At 33.7% G+C, this 20,473-nt stretch overlaps 1 protein-coding gene across 6 annotated transcripts in view; it reads right to left on the reverse strand.

The window, feature by feature from the left end:
• ARHGEF10 (Rho guanine nucleotide exchange factor 10) overlaps window positions 1-18,228 on the reverse strand; it is a 199,738-nt gene extending 181,510 nt beyond the window's left edge. For 5 of the 6 annotated variants that reach the window (XM_074287966.1, XM_074287969.1, XM_074287965.1 and 2 more), the window contains exon 1: window positions 18,071-18,195. The gene's annotated coding sequence lies outside the window, so the exon portion shown is untranslated. Of the gene's footprint in view, window positions 1-18,070 lie in introns of all 6 variants that reach the window. The other variant, XM_074287967.1, reaches the window with a different exon arrangement.
• Window positions 18,229-20,473: the final 2,245 nt, after the last annotated feature.

Consider the following 20,473-nt stretch of genomic DNA (forward strand, 5'->3'; position numbering starts at 1 on the left):
TTTTCTTTTCTTTTTAAAAAAATTTTTTTTAATTTTATTTTTAATTTATGGAATTAAAAAAGCATTTCTATAACAGTGCAAGATAAAATTCTCATATCTAGAATGTTTAAAGAACTTTATCAACTTTCTTAGAATAGAAGTCATTCTTCATTTGTATTTAATGAATCTATAGAATAAAATATGAGGAGGAAGAAAGAAAAAAAATAAATTTACATGATAATTTTTTTCTATATTTGAAAGGAATAGCACATTAGGCATAGGACATTTGCAATTCTTTCAGATAGAACCCTCAGTTGATTTCCATTCATCTTCATTGGACAAATATGGAAATGAAATACGGTTTATATTTGTCATAATAATTGAATATTGTTAAAAGATATTCTTTTATGATATATTTTGCTCTATTGAGCAAAATGTTTTTAATAATCAATTTCAACAATCAACTAATAAAAATAAAAGTGTAAGCTCTCAGCCTCTGCAATGAAAATGGGATCTGCTATAGAAAATCAGTTACAAAGGTCTATTTCTTTCTTGTATTTTCATCAAGTTGATAATTGATGTGTGTATCATTATCAAAGATTTTATAGATGATAAAGTAAGTCAATAGTTACTGTGGCTCTCTAAATTATCTTTTTTTAAAAAAGACACCATTTGTAATTTATGCAGACTAATATGTACATATATATGTATATGTATATATATATATTATACCTATAGAACAATAAGGTATATCATACCTGCATGTATATCATGCAAAATAGGCATTCTAGATAGGGAATAAGTTGTTGCCAACAATTCCAAGCCATGTCCTAATTCAAAAATGTCTATATTTTAACGCCAATACTAGACTCCTAGATACTACAGCATGACTTTGAATAATAATACTTTTGCATTTTTCCTATCATTAAAACGTAGCTCTTCCTTCTCTTACAAAATCCTTCTTTTACATCTAAACCACAGCTCAGGCACCATTCTTCTGTAGCAAGCCTTTCTTGATTTCCCCCAGCAGCTAGTGTCCTCCTTCCCAAACTATCTTGTGCTTCATTATTTTCCATACATTTGGATTTATTCACTTTATACTTACATTGAAGATGCTATACATGTACTTGTTTGTCTCTCCCATTACCATGTAAGCTCCTTCTAAGAATGGATAATTCTTATATCTCCAAGGCTTAGCCTAGGCCTGACATGTAATATTTACTTAATAAATATATATTGATTAATATGCCATAATATATTTAAGCAAACTCCATTATACTATAAACAATAATCTGTGCATCAAGGAAATGTGTGATCAGAAAAGGAAATTAGTAGGTTGATCATATAGTGAGAATAGGCCTTGGTCTATAGTATGATGTCATCTCTGTAGCCTAGAAGATCTAAGAGTAGGTCTCTAGTACATTGTACAGATTTTCTATGAAGAATGTTTGGAAGACCACCTACTTGAATCTGAGAAAATCAGAGAGCTTACAGATCACAAGTGAACTACCACTGGTGGAAGTATCTACATTGATGAGATTATATATCAATTAAAATAGATTTACTAAATAAAATTGTGGATTCATTATTAACTTGAAAAGTAGTTCTAGAACAATGATTTGCATGCAATAGAAATGTGATAATTTCTTGTTAAGTGAAGAACAATTAATATTTCCTTCTTAAAGGATAAAAAGAATATTTGCTTACTTATAGGTTGTTTTTTATCACAGTATGAGTTTTAAATTTATTTATTCTGAGAGTCACAAAATGTCTTAAGAGTCCAACTTCCCTATTCTACAGATAAGGAAAATAAGGCTCCAAGAGATGAAAGTGATTTGCCCTTAGTCATACACAGTAGGTAGCAAAATAACAGATTTGAACTCAAGTCTGTTGATTCCAAAACCAGTGCTCTGTTCATTGTTTTTATTTCTTAGAGTCTTTAATGGGATAAATTCCTCACCTTGGTACAAATATTATTGCCTAAGAATAATCTAGGAGTACATCTTCATTCTTTCAAAACATTATATTCTCTGAACATGGTTTTCTGGAAATCAAAAAGGAAGCAATGTACTATTACAAGTATCAAATTGTATTTGATACCCCACTGAGGAACAGATACCTATACTTGGGGAATCCAGCTAGCAATTATTCAATACTCAAATCTCATTAAAACAAATGCTCTGTTGACATTTTTAAAAGATCAACTTACTAAGATAAGAACCTACAAAAAAACAAGGCAGGCCTTATTAACCAATGCTTCAAAATAGAATAAAATATTTCCGAGAAACCTAATTTGGTTTCAGGTTTTGTCCAAATTTACAAATGAACTTAACTCTTCAACAAGCACCCTTATCTCCAAAATTCTGATGCCACTTGAACTGAGATTAATTTCAGTGAGCATTCCAAAGCTATAAAGCCAAATTTCAACTTTACATTTTTTGTTTTTTACTATTTACATTTTTACTGTTGAAAGGACCTTACTTACCACTAAATATAACACAAATCTGAAAAAGAGTCCTCACTATGATATAACTAACTAGTGGCAATCCAGCCTTTGAAAACTTCCAATAAGAGGGAAATCATTAACTGCTAAGCCAACCCACTTCCCAATCAGCCTGTTCATTCTTACACACTTGTAATTACCATTATTTTTGTCATTATATTAAGCCTGAATTTACTTCACTGTTAGTAACTATAATCCTTAAATATGAACATCTCTGAGATTTTTTTCATAAAAAATGCATATTTATACTTCATAAGACTGTAGGATCTAAAAGGGTTTTCTTTGGGTTTGGATTAGATCAGATTGCTTGCTGAGATCCCTTTCTAATCTGAAATTCTGGGATTCTGAGAAAAATTCTGTGAATTCTTTGCTTTTCTTTGGGTCTGGGTTGGCTCAGATTGTTTGCTGAGATCCCTTTTAAATCTGAAATTCTAGTATTCTGGGAAGAGGGCCACGGAAAGACCCTTAGAGAATACTTAAGGAGTCAGGAAAAAGTTGAATAATAAGTGAAGGACAGTAACAAAAATATTGTACAGTGGTCAACTGGGAATGACTTAGTTCTTCTCAGCAATAAAATGCTCCAAGAAAATTCTTGAAAGACTTACAATGAAAAAGGTGATAGAGTCTGAATAAAGATCAAAACATCCTTTAATTTTTTTTTCTTTTTTTTCATTTGTTCTGTGTTTTCTTTTGAAACATGGCTACCCATGTATAATCTATATCAAAATGCTTGCCTTCTCAAGGAGGGGGAGAGAAGGAAGGGAGAGAGAGAATTTTGAAAGTTTTTTTATGTTAAAAATTGTTTTTATATGTAAATAGAAAAAATAAATATAATTTTTTTAAAATAAGAATAGAAGGAAAGAGAAATTTAAAAGTCAGAATATGGAAAGTGTTAGATCTCTGAAGCAAAAGGAAAAAGTATCTAATGGAACATGATCAAGAGTGTAAAAATTTGAAAAGAGGTCAATGAAAACTCAAAAAACATCACTGGATTTGGCAATTAGGCCATTAATAATACAGTTTTAGTAGAGTGTAGGGTAGAAGCCAGAATCTGTGGGTTTAGGAGAAGACGGATGGAGAGAAATTAGAAGCAACATATACTGACAACTTTTTTTCAACAGGTTTCATAAAAAGTAGGAAAAAGATAAGATGCTAAATGTATGGTGAATAATGAAGGGAAGAGTGTTTTTAAGGAATAAATGATGATTTAAAAATATGAATGGGAAAAAGCCAATGATGTGGGCAAAGATATAAAGATCTCTGGAATTTTTTGCCACCTTAAAACACTGTGATATTACTATTCTTGACTTGTCAAACTCCAGCCCTGTATAATAACCTTGAGGATTCTCCTTCACAGCTCCTAAAAAGATGATGAAAGATGAGATGGAAAACTTTGCCAACCTTCCCAAATGGATCCACTACAAATCTGTGTATATGCAAAGCTCAGCCCTGAGTTCTCTATTTAAGCTTCCTTCTCAATTGATCTACCAATTTCCATTTGCCTTTTCCATATATATATATATATATATATATGCATAATATAGCCATTTCAAATTAAACTTATCCAAAAGGAAACTCATTTATCCCCCTTTTTATAAACACATTCATCCTCTGAACTATTTTACTTTTTCTAGGGTCCTTCCAATCACAAAGTTTAACAACTTTGGAATTTTTATTTTACTTCCCTTATGTATTTGCTCCCTCCCCTCACTCTAGAAAATACTATTGATATGAAAAATGCTTCATTTTTAATTCCTAGCACCATGATTTGCAAATAGTAAGTGCTTTATAAATACTTATTGCATCAGTAGATGAAATGCATGAGAAAGGGGACAAGTGATGAAGCAGGGTTTTAGAAAAGGCAGGAAGGAACAGACTAAGGGCACAAATAAAGGGATGAGCAGTGGTGACAATGGGGAATTTTTTCTCTATGTGACTGGGAATGGGGAGTGGTGGGAAAAGAAGGTGATGTTACTAAGAAGCCTTGATTATCTTATTCTTTTTTTAGTAAAAGAGTAGGAATCAAAAATATCTATTCTGAAAAATACTACCTACCTCCAGAAACAAAACATATGGAAATATGTTTTGTATGACTTAACATATATAATCAATATCATTTTGCTTCCCTTCCTAAAGGGGCAGCTGGGGAGGGACAGAATTTGAAACTCAAAATTTAAAAAAAATGTTAAAAGAATTTGTATATGTAATTGCAAAATATTTTTTAAAAATTAAAAATATCTATTTTAAATATAAGAGATGGGGATGTGAACAGGAGCAAGAAGAGAAAAGTTTTGTAATACTTAATGTAGGAAACGAGTTAATAAGGATAAAGGAAGAGAATTCTAAAATAGTTATGAGGGCCTAGATGAGGTAATGTAAAATGAATTTTTAGTAAGTAAATTGTTTGCAATTGTTCTCCAATGACATTCAACAACTGTAGCAGAAAGGTAGAGAAACCAGATTGTGGCAGGTATTCAGGTATAAAGATTATAAAGATTCACAAGATTAGATGGCAATATATTCTAGATAGCCACAAAACAATATGGCAAACTATGGGGACAATATGAGGTACAGAAGAAAAGACTGGAAGAATATGAATGAGCCAAGGGACTATAACAGCTCAAGAATTTGCCAAACAACTGTGTAGTCACAGAGGCTGTGATTCTTTAAACCCTTATATTAGGTCAAAATACTTATAATAAGCAGTATTATTCTGAAATCTTTAGATTTATTTAACTGGTTTTCTTGTCACTATGAAGAAGTAGCAGGTCATGGGAGAAAAGTTTGAAATGTAAAAAATTCACAACAGGCATTATCATAGTCAAAGGGTGTCCTTTATTGATGTGAAAAAACTCATGGGCAAAATCAAATACAATTTTAGCAGCAAGCTATGAGTGAAGGGGCTTTTTAAAGTTTAGAGGGTTACAGGAAAGTAAAGGAGGGATTCAGAGAGTTAGAGAGCAGTTAGGGAAGGTCTTAGTCCAAAACAGACACACATGAGCATTATGTCTATATGAGTTATTGCAAGATGGAACAGGAGGAGTATAATATGCCTTAACTATACTAAGAATTCCACCTCCCTTTGTGTGTGACAATGAGAATGCGATGGCCTCCAAGAAAGTTCTACATCATTCCTGACAATGGTGACAGGATGGACAGATAATGGTCCTGTACCACATCAACTGCATGTTTCCAACTTTAATTTTTTTTAAATTAATCATTCTTTAATTTTTCATTTTAAGATGTTTAGAAGCCAAAAAACATTTTGAGAACACTTTCCTAATGAAAAAAATTAAGGCCTAAAATGCTTTTCTAGTAACAATACAACCCCTATTAAGATGCAAGACCCTTTGAAATAGACTTTCCCCAAGAGAGAAATACATGTGAATGATGCCAATTTACTTTCCAAAAGGCTAATATGACAAAAATAAAATTTTAGACCGAGAACACCATTAAGGGTGACATAACTTTTAGATATAATGTGATGGTCCTACTATGCTCTGAAGGACCACATCAAGAGATGTATGACCATCACTGTTTAGAAAAACCACTTATAAGCTGGAAAGTATCAGGATTATAACCACTGGGATGGTGAAAGGCCTCAGTTTCAAGCCACATAGAAATACCAATTAAAGGAACTGGAAATTTGTAGCCTGGGAAAGGGAAGACAGAGAACATCACCTCTATGTTCAAGAATATAAAGTACTGTTACTTGGAAGCATTAAATTAAATGTTTGGACTCAGCGGAATAAAAAGCAGAATGGAATTTTGTCTTGATGACTAGAACTTGGCACCTGTTAAGTCCCAGCTAAAATTTCACCTTCTAAAAAAAAAAAAAAAAAGCTTCTTAAACTGTGGATTGGGACCCTACTTGGAGTCATATACTAAATGTGGGGGTCACAAAATCATGATTTATTATCAGTAAATGTTTGATTTGTGCATCTATTTTACATATCTAGGTTCACATAATTTCTTGGGTGAAAAGGAGTTGCAAGTAGAAAAAGTTTAAAAAGTCTTGCTCTAATACATGTCTTTCCCAATCCCTCTTAATGCTAGTTCCTTCCCTCTGTAGATTATGCTTAATGTGTCTTGTGTGTAACTTGATTGACAGTGTAGTGGATAAAGAGTTGGTCCTAGAGTCAGAAAGACCCAAGTTTAAATACAGTCTCAGACATTTACTATATTGTGACCCTGGACAAGTCATTTAAGCTCTCTTTAATTTAGTTTCCTCATCTGTGAGATGGGGATAATAATATATATTTCCCAGGATTGTTGTGAGGATCAAATGAGATAATATTTGTCAGACTTTTAGCACAGTATCCGGCACATAATAGGTTCCACATAAATGTTAGCTATTATTATTATTATTATATTACACATAATTATTTTTATGTTATCTCCCTCATTAGACTAAGAGCTCCTTGAGAGTGAATTCTGTGTTTCATTTTTCTACCTCCATACTTAGCACAGTGCCTGCCACACAATAGACTTTCAATAGTTGCTTACTAATCAACTAAATTATTAAATTACAACTGTAACAAATGAAATTGGCTACATTAGGAAACAGAATATTCCTACCACCACTACCTCCTAAGGCAGCCACTGGAAGTCTTCAAGTGGTCATCAAAAGGCTGAAATATCTACTTGGTAGATATAGTCTAGAGAGAGAAGATTCTTTCTTAGATAGGGATCAACATAATTGCTGAGATCTAAAATTTTGTGGCTCTGTGAAATATCCTTCCATGTAACCTATTAACTACAACCAGGTGAGTCCCCCACTCTATAAAAGATATTTTAGATTAAAGAATCACAGAATTAGAGCTTGAAAGGAACTTCAAGATCATTGATGATAAAAATTAACTACAAAGGACCTATGAAGGAAACTGTTATTTGCATCTAGAGAAAGAATTTATATAGATAAGTATGTATAAAATAATATGTGTGTGTGTATATAGATGTCAAATGGTAGTCATCTGTGGGAAGGAGAAAAAAAGGGGAAAAAAAGTTACATGATAACTTTATTATATATTTAAAAGTAATAGTTAAGTTATACATAGTAGATTTGCAGTTTTATGTACAATCATTTTATTTTTTTCTATTTTGCTGTATTATGGAAATGTTTGTTTTATTGTTTAAGGTCAGAATAAAATATTTTTTAAAAAAAGAATGAAATGACTACAGAGATTACTTATTTATAAAATAGCAACAATTGTTCTTTTTCCATGGTTCAATATCTATATTTATGAAGTTACCAAAATATAATCTTGATTCTTGACATAACAATTAAAGATTAATCTATCAAAATCAACTGTATTACTTAATTAAAATATGGCAGCATGTATAACTGCTCATTTAATCATCAAATAAAATAACTGTCAAAACACCATTCAAGTTGCTGATAAGCAATACAGAATAGGCTGTTTCAGGAACTATGAGTTCCCCCTTTGCTGCATGTCTACCGGTAAGGTCTGGATGATCACTTATCAAGAATGATGGAAAATCTAGTGTATGACATGGACTAATTAGTCTGTGAGGACTAAAATTTTGTGGTCTTTTGTGGGTTATATAATCTGTAATAATCTCAGAAAAGTATTAGTTTGCCCTTTGTTTCATTTTCTTTACAAATTCTTTATTTTAACTATATTTTTAATTCATAAAGTAGAATATTTGCTTTTTTTTGCTCAACTTAAAACTTAACTTAAAAGCTAAATACATGCTTTCACTATTTAGTACCAAAAGATAAAAGCATATACCTTACTATTCGCACTGATATTTTGAAAAAAGGAATCTATTTTCCCATTCCTTTTTAAGAAGTATGTCTTCTGATCTAGTTCATTGGTTGTCCATGCAAATATTAGGCTTTGGTCTTTTTAATAGTGCTGTCAATGTGTTGGACATAAATCAATGATCTGCAATTATACATTATTTCTCATAGATCTACTGACCCAAGTATTTGAGAAAATGAGTCAATTTTTATGTAGCATTTGCAAGATAGATAATCAGCATAAGGCTCTTCCTGTGATTGTAAAATAAAAATAATAATAATAAAAAAATTATCTGGATTACACATACCTCTAACTCACAGTGCCAACTTCATTTACATCAATACAATCAACTTAAACCTAATGAGTGTTTAAAACAAGACCCTGAAACAAATGTTTAGTATGGTGCCTGGAGCTTAATAAATGCTTGTTGATTGATTGATACTACAGATACAATCCTGGAATAAATGATAGTAGTCTATGTTCAGAGAGATTATGATCTGGAGTGGGAAGGGAGGAGAAGAGATATATATGTAAACCAATATAATATATGGTAGGAACAGAGGAGAATTACAGGCAAAGCACTCCAAGAAAATGTAATGAGAATAATCACTTCCAGCTCAGAGGAGGGAGTGGCACCCAAACTTGGCCTGCAAAAAAGAGGATTTCAAGAAATAAATATGAGAAGACAGTATGTTCCCAGTATGAAAAATGTCTTTCAAACACATTGAGTAACTTTAGCCAACACAATTATCCAGGTATAAAAAACACAAGTTATTATCAAAAAGTTTGGATTTCAAAATTCTTTCCATAATAGGCAAATACTTCTTATACAGTGGCATGCTCTTTATAAGATAATGAAATTTTGCAAGTCTTCTTTGATGCAACTATTTCTAATTATGGAATTTCACATAGCACCAAATCACTTAAAAGAAAATAGGAAAATAATGTCAAAATAGGAAAATAATGAATATATAAATGTTAAATTATTTTTTGAGGGATTTGAAATTTCTCAACTAAATACTACATTATGATTTGGGGCTAGGAAACACGTTTTTACTTTTGGTTATCCTTGTGGGATTATCTAAATCATAAAGGATAACTAAGAAAACAAACAGCAATACTAGGACTATCTTCATGTTACAGTTTTCTTTTGATTATTCAGACTAGTGGAAGAAAGAAGAGGGAAGATGGTGCTAAAATAATTCATAATGATTTATAATGTATTGCTGATATTTATATTTGATATGGAATTTCAAAGGGCTCCATAATATAAATAATCAAACCATATTATAAAAAGCTGATTCAAAAACATCTACAAAAGAGTTTGGCTTCCCCTTGCAACCTGCTCAGTACTCAGAATAAACATTATTTTCCAGACAAATACAAAATACCTCTATGAAGCATTTCCCTTTTCAAGAAGAATCCTCCCTCAGAGCTGAGTAATTATACAGGTGGATCTTAAAGGGGCTTCCCTGCAGGACTGAAGAGTACCTACTGAGAATATGGTCCAGAAAGAAAGTAGTTAAGAAAAGTGAGTACTAGATCTAGGGTCTCAAGACCTTGGGTAAAATCTCTCCTCTGAAAATAATTACCTGTATGACTTTGGATAAGATATTTACTTACTGAGCCTCAATAAGATGAGAAAATAAACTAGTTGGCCTCTGTGGTCCTTTCCAAGTCTAGATTTTTGGTTCTATATTTCTCCTACACACTTTGATGAAAAAAAAAAAAAAAAAGCTGACTGCACATTTTGTTTCTAACAATGTTCAACACACTATTAATGAACATGCATTTTTCATATGAATTTTCTCAGAATTTAGTAATTTTTCTTACTCTATACCCCAACATCATTAAAAGAATAAATGGGACTTTTAAAGTTATATCAATATAGCAATGTAGATTTAAAATAAAGATAGGAAGTTGATCTTTTTCTCAAGAGTGAATATTTAATAAAAGAAGGTCACAAGTATTTTTCACTTACAGAATTAGGGTTTTTAGGAGGCTCCAGAATAAAACTTCACAACACTGTCCCCACCCATATGAATAAGCAATAAAAAACAACACCCAGTCAAATCAATCCAATATAACTTTCGATCAAACTGCTAATTTGGAATTGCCAATCTACATCTCAAATAGTGTTCCTAAAGATTGGGGTAACAAAGTTACCCTTAAAATCCATACCAAAACTTGTCATTTTAAGTTCACATCATATGAGTATAAGGTTTTCAGCTGGAAGAAACATTAAATATCATGTTCTCAATCTCCTTGTTTTACAGAGAACAAAATGACCAAGTAAATTCTTTTTTCCAAAGTCACAGAAAACAAAAAATTAGAGCTATGATTTGAACACACATCCAGTTTATACTTTGTAATGCTCTCAGAAAGGGAGTTTGTTGCACGTGAAATGAACAAACATTATTTTAGTGCCTCCTATGAAGAAAGAATAAATAAATGCACATCAATAACTTTTAATTTTATTTTAGACTAGGACTATGATTTTGTTAATATAATAATTAGCATTAATATAATGTTTTAAGATTTGCAAAACACTTTATATATTTTATATATTTATATATTTTATCTCATTTGACCATCATAACTCCTGCTATTATTATCCCCATTTTATGGATGAAGAAACTAAGAAAGGTAAAATGATTTGACTAAGAGATAAACTGACTTGCTCATTCATACAACTAGTAAATATCTGAGGCAGGAAGGGACCTCAGATTTTAAAGTTCTGACTTCCAGTCTAACACTTGATCCACTAACACGTGATGAACTATACCTATTCTCTAGAAGCAAATTCCTCCTATCAATGCAGATCGATTTCCTTTTCTATAATGTAGATCCTAATTTATATTACAATTAATAAACTCCTGTAATAAGTTAGAATATGGTTTTGTGAATGAGAGGTCAAAACTTAGCTGCATGATACTTTCAAGAAGGAAGGAATTTAGCAATTCAAATCCATTCAACAAATATTTCCTGAAGAGTTAATATACACAAAACACTTGTACAAGGAACTAAATACCCAAAAATAAAAATAAAAAAATCTTCTTTCTCCAAGGACTTTGAGGAACTAACATGTACACAGATAAATACAAAGTTCACAGAAAACAAATACAAAGTAATTTTAGAAGGGAACAAGCACTAACAACTTGGGACAAGAGAAAGGCCTGAGGTAGCACCTAAAATGGTTTCAAGGATTCCTGGAAATCTAAGCATCACCATGAGAGAGAGCATTTCCAGTAACAGAGGACCACCTGTAAAAGATATGGATGAAGGGGTGGAGTGTCATGATGGGGAAGAGGCCAATTTGACTACAATGGAAAAATGTATAAAGGGGAGTAACATGAAAAAAAAAAAAACAACCTATATAGACAAAGGAACATCATATTGTGGGTGTGTTTAAATGTCAGATTGAGAAGTCTGTATTTTATCTGGAAGCATCAGAGAGCCCTGAAAGATTTGGATTAGGAGACTGACAAAGTTAAATCTTGTTTTAGGAATATAGATTTGACAATTGTGTAGAACAGAGACAGAAAGAGGTTAGATTAAGATGAGGAAGATTGTATAACCTTGACAGCAAAAACAGGGAGGATTAGAAAAGGATTCATAATATTTTTATTCACATGTTATTTATTTCTTTTATTTCACCATTATAGTTTCCTATCAATAAATCAATAAACATTTATTAAATATCTATTATATATCAGGTCCTGTACTAAGTGATGAGTATGAAAGATAAAAAGGAAATAGTCCCTGACCTTAAGAAGCTGATATTTTATTGGGAAAAGCAACATATACTCATAAATTTAGATAGAGAAACTGTCCCAAAAGTCTTAGTGCAGGTTTAATTCTCAAAACTTTAACAACTTTAAAACTATTTATTTGGTAACTTAAAACTAAATTAGACTTTTGGAGCATCGTGTGCAAGATATTAATAAAGAATAATTTTGGGATCAATGTTCCATCAAAATCAATATCAAATCAAAAGAATAAAGAACTGATTAAGTTGTCAACTCCAAAGAAATTGAAAGTGAACAAAAATAAAGACACTGATTCTAATCACCATTTTTGCCTCATTATTTATTTCTTAGATTCTTCTTTTCATCCCAAATCCCAAGAACTCCCTCCCTATCCCCAGAGTCACTTTTCTATTCCTCAGCTACATGATGTGTCTAACATTAGGATAAGCCAATGAGTCTAGTTCTCAGAGCATCATCAAGGTAGGGATATGGGGTGGGGTGGTGCTTTATTTTATTATGAGCTACATGTAGTCCATCAACACATACTCTTTGTTTCTTCCATACCTGTATTTGTTTTTTCCTGATCTGTGACAAAGGAATATCAGAGATAAAATGACTAAGCTTTGACATCTTGAGTTTTGAAAGATTAGAAGACTTGGAGGTCCATCAATCATGCATAGAAAGTATCCAACCCTGAGGAGCAATCTGCTGATCCTACTATCAATGTACTGACTTAGCAGCTAAGACATAGGATCTTACAAGCAAGAGAGATTCATCAATCAGCAGTGCCTCACCCCCGGGGGTGGTGGAATGAATGTTTGTGGTAGCCACTCTCTCCTGGAATCTAAATAGTGCAGGAAATGTTCCTCTCTTTCCAAGTGGAAGGAGAGATATACTTGTACTTCTGTTCTTGCTATATCTTTTCAGTAAATATTGATCTGTTATCAATTGTATTGAGGAAATATCAATGGGGCATTAATCACTGGCGATAATCTGAAGGGCACACACCAGGTGAAGACTTGAACTGGTATCAGAAGAAGAATCCAAGAGGAAATGTAACCAGCTAAGCTCTGGAACTCTAATATGGTAGGTTAGGAGAATAAGTCTAGAATTCCACTACTAGGATTTTGTCATGAGAACTTCACCAATGTAAAATAGCTGACAAAATGAAGAGACCAAAAAGCTCCAGTACTGCTTCTGTCAACAAATACTTGATCATGCCAAAACCAAAACAAAACAAAAAACAAACAACAAACAAACAAAAAAAAACCTGATGTGAGACTTCTCTATGGCAAATCACCTGAAAACATTTATGACTGAAGTCTAAAAAACTTAAATACACAGCAAGGAAATTCGTGTAGAAGAAAGCAATTTAGGGGCAGCTAGCAGCCTTGAATTCAGGAGGACCCGAGTTCAAATTTGGTCTCAGACACTTAACACTTCCTAGCTGTGTGACCCTGGGCAAGTCACTTAACCCCAGCCTCAGAAAAACAAACAAACAAACAAAAAAAAAAAAAAAAAGAAAGAAAGCAATTTATAAGGCACCAAATATCAATGTTTAAGATTTGAAAATAGAAGTTTACAAAAGATGGTACAATGGTTAATTTAAAATTATCAATAAGACATCAGCAAATATTAATAAAAGCTTTATAAAATGGTCTATGCATGCATTAAGATTGTTCCTGGTAAAAAAAAAATATTAAAAAAAACAAAAACATGATATCTCACTCTATCATTTGTTGATTAGAAAGAAAAAAAGTTGATTCAGTAGACAAACTTCAGCTTTGAAATCTTTTCACAAATAAGATGTCTTCCAAGCATATGCTACATTTTTGCAGGAGTCCATTGATATAATTTCCTTTCCACCCCACTTAGGTTTCAAAACGTTGTACTCTAACTTCCAATATCACTACTCATTTGAAACAAAATGATCTCTCCAAGGTTACCAGGAATCTCTTCATTCCTAAATTTGATGGTCTTTTCTCAATTCTCATACTACATATATCTGTACATCTGTAATGTAACACTTTGACAATGTTTTCTTCCCTTTTCATTAGATACTTTCTCTTTCCTCAGATTTGGTGACATTGCTTTCTGATTTTCCTTCCACCTTCCTGAACACTTCTCTGGCACTTTTACCAGGTTATTATTCATTTACTGTATCCTAAATATCCTTGTCCCCCAAGACTATGTTCTAAGTCTTCCCTCACTACACTTTCTCTCTAGGTGATTTTATCAGCTCTCTTCTGTTTCATGCAGGCAACTCCTATGTCTTTTAAGTATCTCAGTAATAGAGTTCAATGCCTGGAATCAATCAATTAACATTTATTAAGCACTTAGTAAGTACCATGCTAACTGCTGGGAATATAAAAAGAGACAAAAGGCAGTTTCTGTCCTCAAGGAGTTTACAATATAATGCCAGGAAGGCCTGAATTCAAAATCAGTCTGAGACACTCACTAATTAAATCCTTCTGTCTCATTTTCTTCATCTGTATAATGGGAATAATAATGTCACCTATCTCCCAGAGTTGTTGTATGAACCAAAAGAGATTTTTAAAAGCACAAAGCACTTGGCACAACCTGGCATGTAATATGTACCACATAAAGATTAGCTATTATTATTACCATTATTATTATTCATTTATACCCCCTTTTGAATATCTAGCCTCACATCAGCAACTTTTGAGCTTCTCCAAATAGATGTCTTACTATTTAACTCAACATGTCCAAACTGACCTAAATTTACTCTTTCTCCAACATCTGTTTCTGCTGAAGATGTCTCCATCCTTCTAGTCAACCAGATTCATAACTTCCCAGGTTAGTCATATCAAATCATTTACCAAGTTTTGTTGATTCTCCCTCTAAAATTTCTCTATGTAATCCATCTCCTTTCAACTCACAGAATAACTACCCTAATTAAAATCTTCATTATCTATCTTATTTCACAATGGGCTCCAAATAGGATTCCTGGTTTTCAATATCTCCCTTTAATTCATCTTCCACAGAACTACCAAAATCATCTTCCAAAAGAGCAAATATGACCATGTCATTACCCTATCCAAAATCATTCAGAGACTTGTCATAACTCTAGGGAAAAATATTAATCTCTCAGACTAGAATATAGTAATAATCATAATTTTGCTCTAGCCATTATTTTCAGGATTAAACATTCACATTATTTCCTTTAATATGTAGCAAAATAGATCTTTTCAGAAGCTCTGAAATCTCTCTCCCACCTCAGTGACTTTTCACAGTATCTTACCAATGCCCAGAATATATTCCTTCCTCATTTCTGTGGACCATACCATATCAATGAAACTGTGAATCCAATGTCATTTTGATGCATCTTAATGTATGTATAGTACAGATCTGTTCCTAACATTTTAACTTTGCTTTGTACAATTAATAGAGCAATATTATGCAAACAGGCACTTCCTATGATTATGATAGTAGTACTTTCCAGCAGTGGAATACTATGCTTGCTTTATCAAGTATAATGATAAAATGATTATCAGTACATTTTTCTCCCATAAAGCAACTTACTTAGAATTATCTAAAATATGCAAGAGATCTGAAAGTTTATTTTATTCTGGAATCCTAAAATCATCAAGTAGTCTTAAAATCAAAAATTTTTTAAATTTAAATAAAAAGATTTTAGAGGAATTGGTTGAGAGATAAACCACTATAATAAAATTCAAAAGTTAAGTTCTAAAAGTGGCAATAGTTTTCCATAATTTTTGTAATTTTTACTTATCTACTGATGTTCATAAACTTTAATTTTAAAACAGCTACTATAAGTTTCTTACAGAGAAATATGCATTTAAATACAATTCAATTGAAGTATCTATGATACTTCACACTCATTCTATGAATGAGCTCATCTTTCTTATAAAAGCAATTACAGCCTTCATTTTGTTTCAAAAAACAAGTGTAAGTCCAACTACAAATATTGAACGATCACTAAATTGTATTATGAAAAGTCAAATAGAAGGTCCTCATTAGATAAAAACATATAAATTAATTTCACTGTTTATAATTTTTTAAAAACTAGGGAAAACACTTTGTTATAAAATAAAAATGAACAGATGACTCTACATTTTTTGTTTTTCTTTCCAAACCCTTTTCTGAGCATTAGAGTGAAAACTCATCCGAATATTATTACACAGAATATAAAGTTCTCACAATAATTTAAATGTTACTTTATAACCACTGAAGAAAACAATAAATTCAGGTTTTGTATATTCTGGAAAGTAATATTAAATAGGAAATTTTGCCTCAAAATAAAAAATAATCAATGACTGAAAGTGACATTAAATTTTTGGTTATATTGTTCTACTTTTTTCCCTCCAAATATTGAGGGGGGAGGGAAATTTGACATGAAAATATCTATTAATTATGAATTTACATTAGCTGGTGAGCACCCCAAAGAAAGGATGATTATGGGTGTCCAATGGAAGTAGGAAAAAAGGTACCTGTTAACCAATCAGATCATAGGAGCCTTCAGTTCCTTAGCTTTGAAGGGTTCTGAGATGTGAAGAAAAGATAAAAAGTACTTTTTCTCCAATAAAAAAGTAAACATCAATGATTTTTCCTCCAGAAGTGGAACAAATTGTTTTATAAGTGAAATATATATATATATATATATATCTCTTTAGCCAATATAGCCTTACCTTCTTCCTTGCTATGCAACTTAAGAGATCCACAGCTTTAAAAGATATATTAAAAATACCACTTGATAAGTAGTGATACACCCATAAATAAACAAAAGAGATTTGCTAGAACACAATTCCCTGATGGGAGTTGCTGATAAGAACTATGATAGAGGAATATATGTCATAATGCTTTTCTAAAGGGACTTCAAGACCCATCCCAGAGAAACACAATTCTCTGATCTAGTAAATTTGCAATGTTGTGTGGTATAGTCAAACTAAGAGGAGTACTGGGAGGGAAAGGAGGTATGCAAAGAGACAGACAGAGACAAAGATAAGAGAAGAGGGGAAGAGAGATGAGAAGAGAGGAGAGGAGAGGAGAGGAGAGGAGAGGAGAGGAGAGGAGAGGAGAGGAGAGGAGAGGAGAGGAGAGGGACAGGAGAGGGAGAGGAGAGGAGAGGAGAGGAGAGGAGAGGAGAGGAGAGGAGAGGAGAGGAGAGGAGAGAAGAGGAGAGGAGAGGAGAGGAGAGGAGAGGAGAGGAGAGGGACAGGAGAGGAGAGGGAGAGAAGAGGAGAGGAGAGGAGAGGAGAGGAGAGGAGAGGAGAGGAGAGGAGAGGAGAGGAGAGGAGAGGAGAGGAGAGGAGAGGAGAGGAGAGGAGAGGAGAGGGACAGGAGAGGAGAGGAGAGGAGAGGAGAGGAGAGGAGAGGAGAGGAGAGGAGAGGAGAGGAGAGGAGAGGAGAGGAGAGGGACAGGAGAGGAGAGGGACAGGAGAGGAGAGGAGAGGAGAGGAGAGGAGAGGAGAGGAGAGGAGAGGAGAGGAGAGGAGAGGAGAGGAGAAGAGAGGAGAGGAGAGGAGAGGAGAGGAGAGGAGAGGAGAGGAGAGGAGAGGAGAGGAGAGGGACAGGAGAGGAGAGGAGAGGAGAGGAGAGGGACAGGAGAGGAGAGGGACAGGAGAGGAGAGGGACAGGAGAGGAGAGGAGAGGAGAGGAGAGGAGAGGAGAGGAGAGGGACAGGAGAGGAGAGGGACAGGAGAGGAGAGGAGAGGAGAGGGACAGGACAGGACAGGACAGAACAGCACAGGGCAGCACAGGACAAGAGAGGAGAAGAAAGAAGAGGAGAGGAGAGATTAATATATATATATATATATATATATATATATATATATATATATATATATATATATATTTTCCCCCTATCCCACACAATGAAATCGACATTATAGATACTGGAGATTTTCCCCCAAAAGAAGAAAATAAAATGCATCTCCTCCCAACATATGCTGCCCAAAGTAAATTGGACACGTCACTAGAGCTTTCCCCCTCACTCCCCACCCCCTACTGCACTTTCTACTAAGCAAGGAAACTCCACCAGTTATGACGCCTCAGGGAGGGAGACCTAACTTGGCTGGAGTGGCAACACTCACCATCAGAGATCGGATCCCCGCTGCACAAATGCCGCCCGTTTCTTAGGAGAATGACTTCTGCCAGCCAGGGTTCCCCTCCGGCTTCTTCTGTCTTTCTTCACTTCTGTATCGTTGTGATTGCCTTAACCTTAGTTATCTGCTTTGCCCGAAGAGTGTGTGTGTGTGTGTGTGTGGAATGTGTATTCTATGTCTCACTAGTCCAGCTCAAATTTCTTACAACGGAGATCAACCGAGTCTACTGAGCAGCATTTTTTTCTTTTCTTTTTTTTTTTCCCTTTTCTTTTTTTCCCCCTTACTTGAGCACTCTGTGATTGGCGGGTCCAGGGAACCTCTCCGAGAAGCTATTGGTCGCTTTTTCTGCCTATTTCCTTGCAGCTGGCTGCAAAGGGTAGGTCACTGGGCTCGAGAACCAGTTCACTCGTCTCCCCCTCCACCCATACACATCAACCACATTCCTGAAAAGCCATGTGATCCACCTCATTGACTCCTTTTTGCACAGCTGTGGGAGGAAGGAGCGGGTTAGCTACGGCTCCACCTTCCCGAGACAGAGCCCCCAGATGTGGCCTTGCTTCCCCACATTGTAAGTTTTAGTACAGGTGATGGATAACTTAAGGTCGAGGGTCTGGCTATCGTCCTTTCCCGAGATGAACTGCTGACTGCTGCACTGGTTTAATAATGAAACCTTCCCCACTGGAAATAGCAGTCATCCACAGACCTGGCAAGTTCCCAGGCATTTGGAAAACGGGACAATGACTTCACACACATTTTGGACTTAATTCTAAAACAAACAGAAAGGAATTTAAACTTGCTGGATCCCTTTCTCTTGTCTCCCAGGCAAATTCATTTTGTGACCTTATTTACTAGTTATTATCATTATAATTAATATTAACATTGTAAGAATTTTTTAAATCACAGATTGAGAGCTGGAAAGGGTCTTATGGGTCAATTAATCCAACCTCACTTTAAAAGAAAGTGTGGTTGAGATAATCAGATCTCTTGACTTAAAATTAGGCCTCTGTAATCCTCTATTTTTGAGGATATAAAACTGAGACCTTGGAAATTATCAAAGACATAATAAGAACATATTATCTTTAAGTCTTAAATGCTCTAAATGAATGAACAAAAATGCTGGAAGTACTTGATTATCTGTGAATCACAAATAAATTAAAAGAAAATAATTTCTAGAAAAGTATATCAAACCTGTTTTGTTTATTTGATTTATTTATTTTTGCAGCAAATCTTAGTGGAGGATTTCATACTATAAATGTGCGAACTTCAACATATCTATGATTTAATAGATTCTAGAGAATTTTCTCCATGACTGAGAAGTTAACTGACTTGGACAGAATTACACAACAGGTGAGAATCAGAGCTAGAGTTTGAAGCCAGAGCTTTCTGATTCCAGGCCCAGCACTCTATCTCCTACATCAACTATTTTTTTTTTTATTTTAGATTCACTTATTAAATTGGCATTTACTTATTGCCTGATAATCTCTAAAATTAAAATCAAGCAATTATTAAACATTTACAATGTGCCAGACATAAAAGTCATGTCCCAAGGGAGCTCCCATTCTAATGGAGGGGAAAAAAAAAAAGTACTTTCAAGATATATGCTGAGAACTGGACTTTGCAGGAAACATTTGGGGATTAGCTGAAGAAGTTGTGGTATATGATTGATATGGAATGCTACTATGCTATAAGAAATGATGAGCTCAATAATCTTAGAAAAATATGGAAAGACTTTCATGAACTAATGAGAGCAAAATGAGCAGTGCAAGAACATTGTAGACAGTAACAGCAATATTGTTTTAAGAAGAACTTTGAGTGAATAAGTCATTCTGACTATTATAAATATCCAAATTAAATATAAAGAACCTATGAAGAAAGATGCTGGGGCAGCTAGGTGGCACAGTGAATAGAGTACCAGCTCTGAAGTCAGGAGCACCTGAGTTCAAATTTGGTCTCAGATATGTAACATCCCTGGCTGCGTGACCCTGGGCAAGTCACTTAACCCCAGTGGCCTTAGGGGAAAAAAAAGAGGCTATCTGCATCCAGAAAAAGAACTGATAAATAGATGAATGCAAAGTATAATTGTTCATATATATGTATTTATACATATAAATCTATTGGTGTTTAATGGTAGTTATCTCTAGGGGAAGGGAAGCAAAGAAAAAACAAGAAATTTACATTGAAACTTTATTATATATTTTAAAAGGAATACCAATTTCATATAAGGTTTTGTGTGCAATCATCTTTTTTATTATACTGTGTCATAGAATTGTTTTTCATAAGTTAAAAATAAGATAAATAAATGTGAAATATATATATATATATGTACACACACACACACACACACACACATATATGCAAAGTAAAAGGAAGGTAATCTCAGGATTGGGGTGG

This window comes from Sminthopsis crassicaudata, chromosome 2, assembly GCF_048593235.1.
Source record: "Sminthopsis crassicaudata isolate SCR6 chromosome 2, ASM4859323v1, whole genome shotgun sequence".
In the NCBI taxonomy this organism is placed as follows: Eukaryota; Metazoa; Chordata; class Mammalia; order Dasyuromorphia; family Dasyuridae; genus Sminthopsis; species Sminthopsis crassicaudata.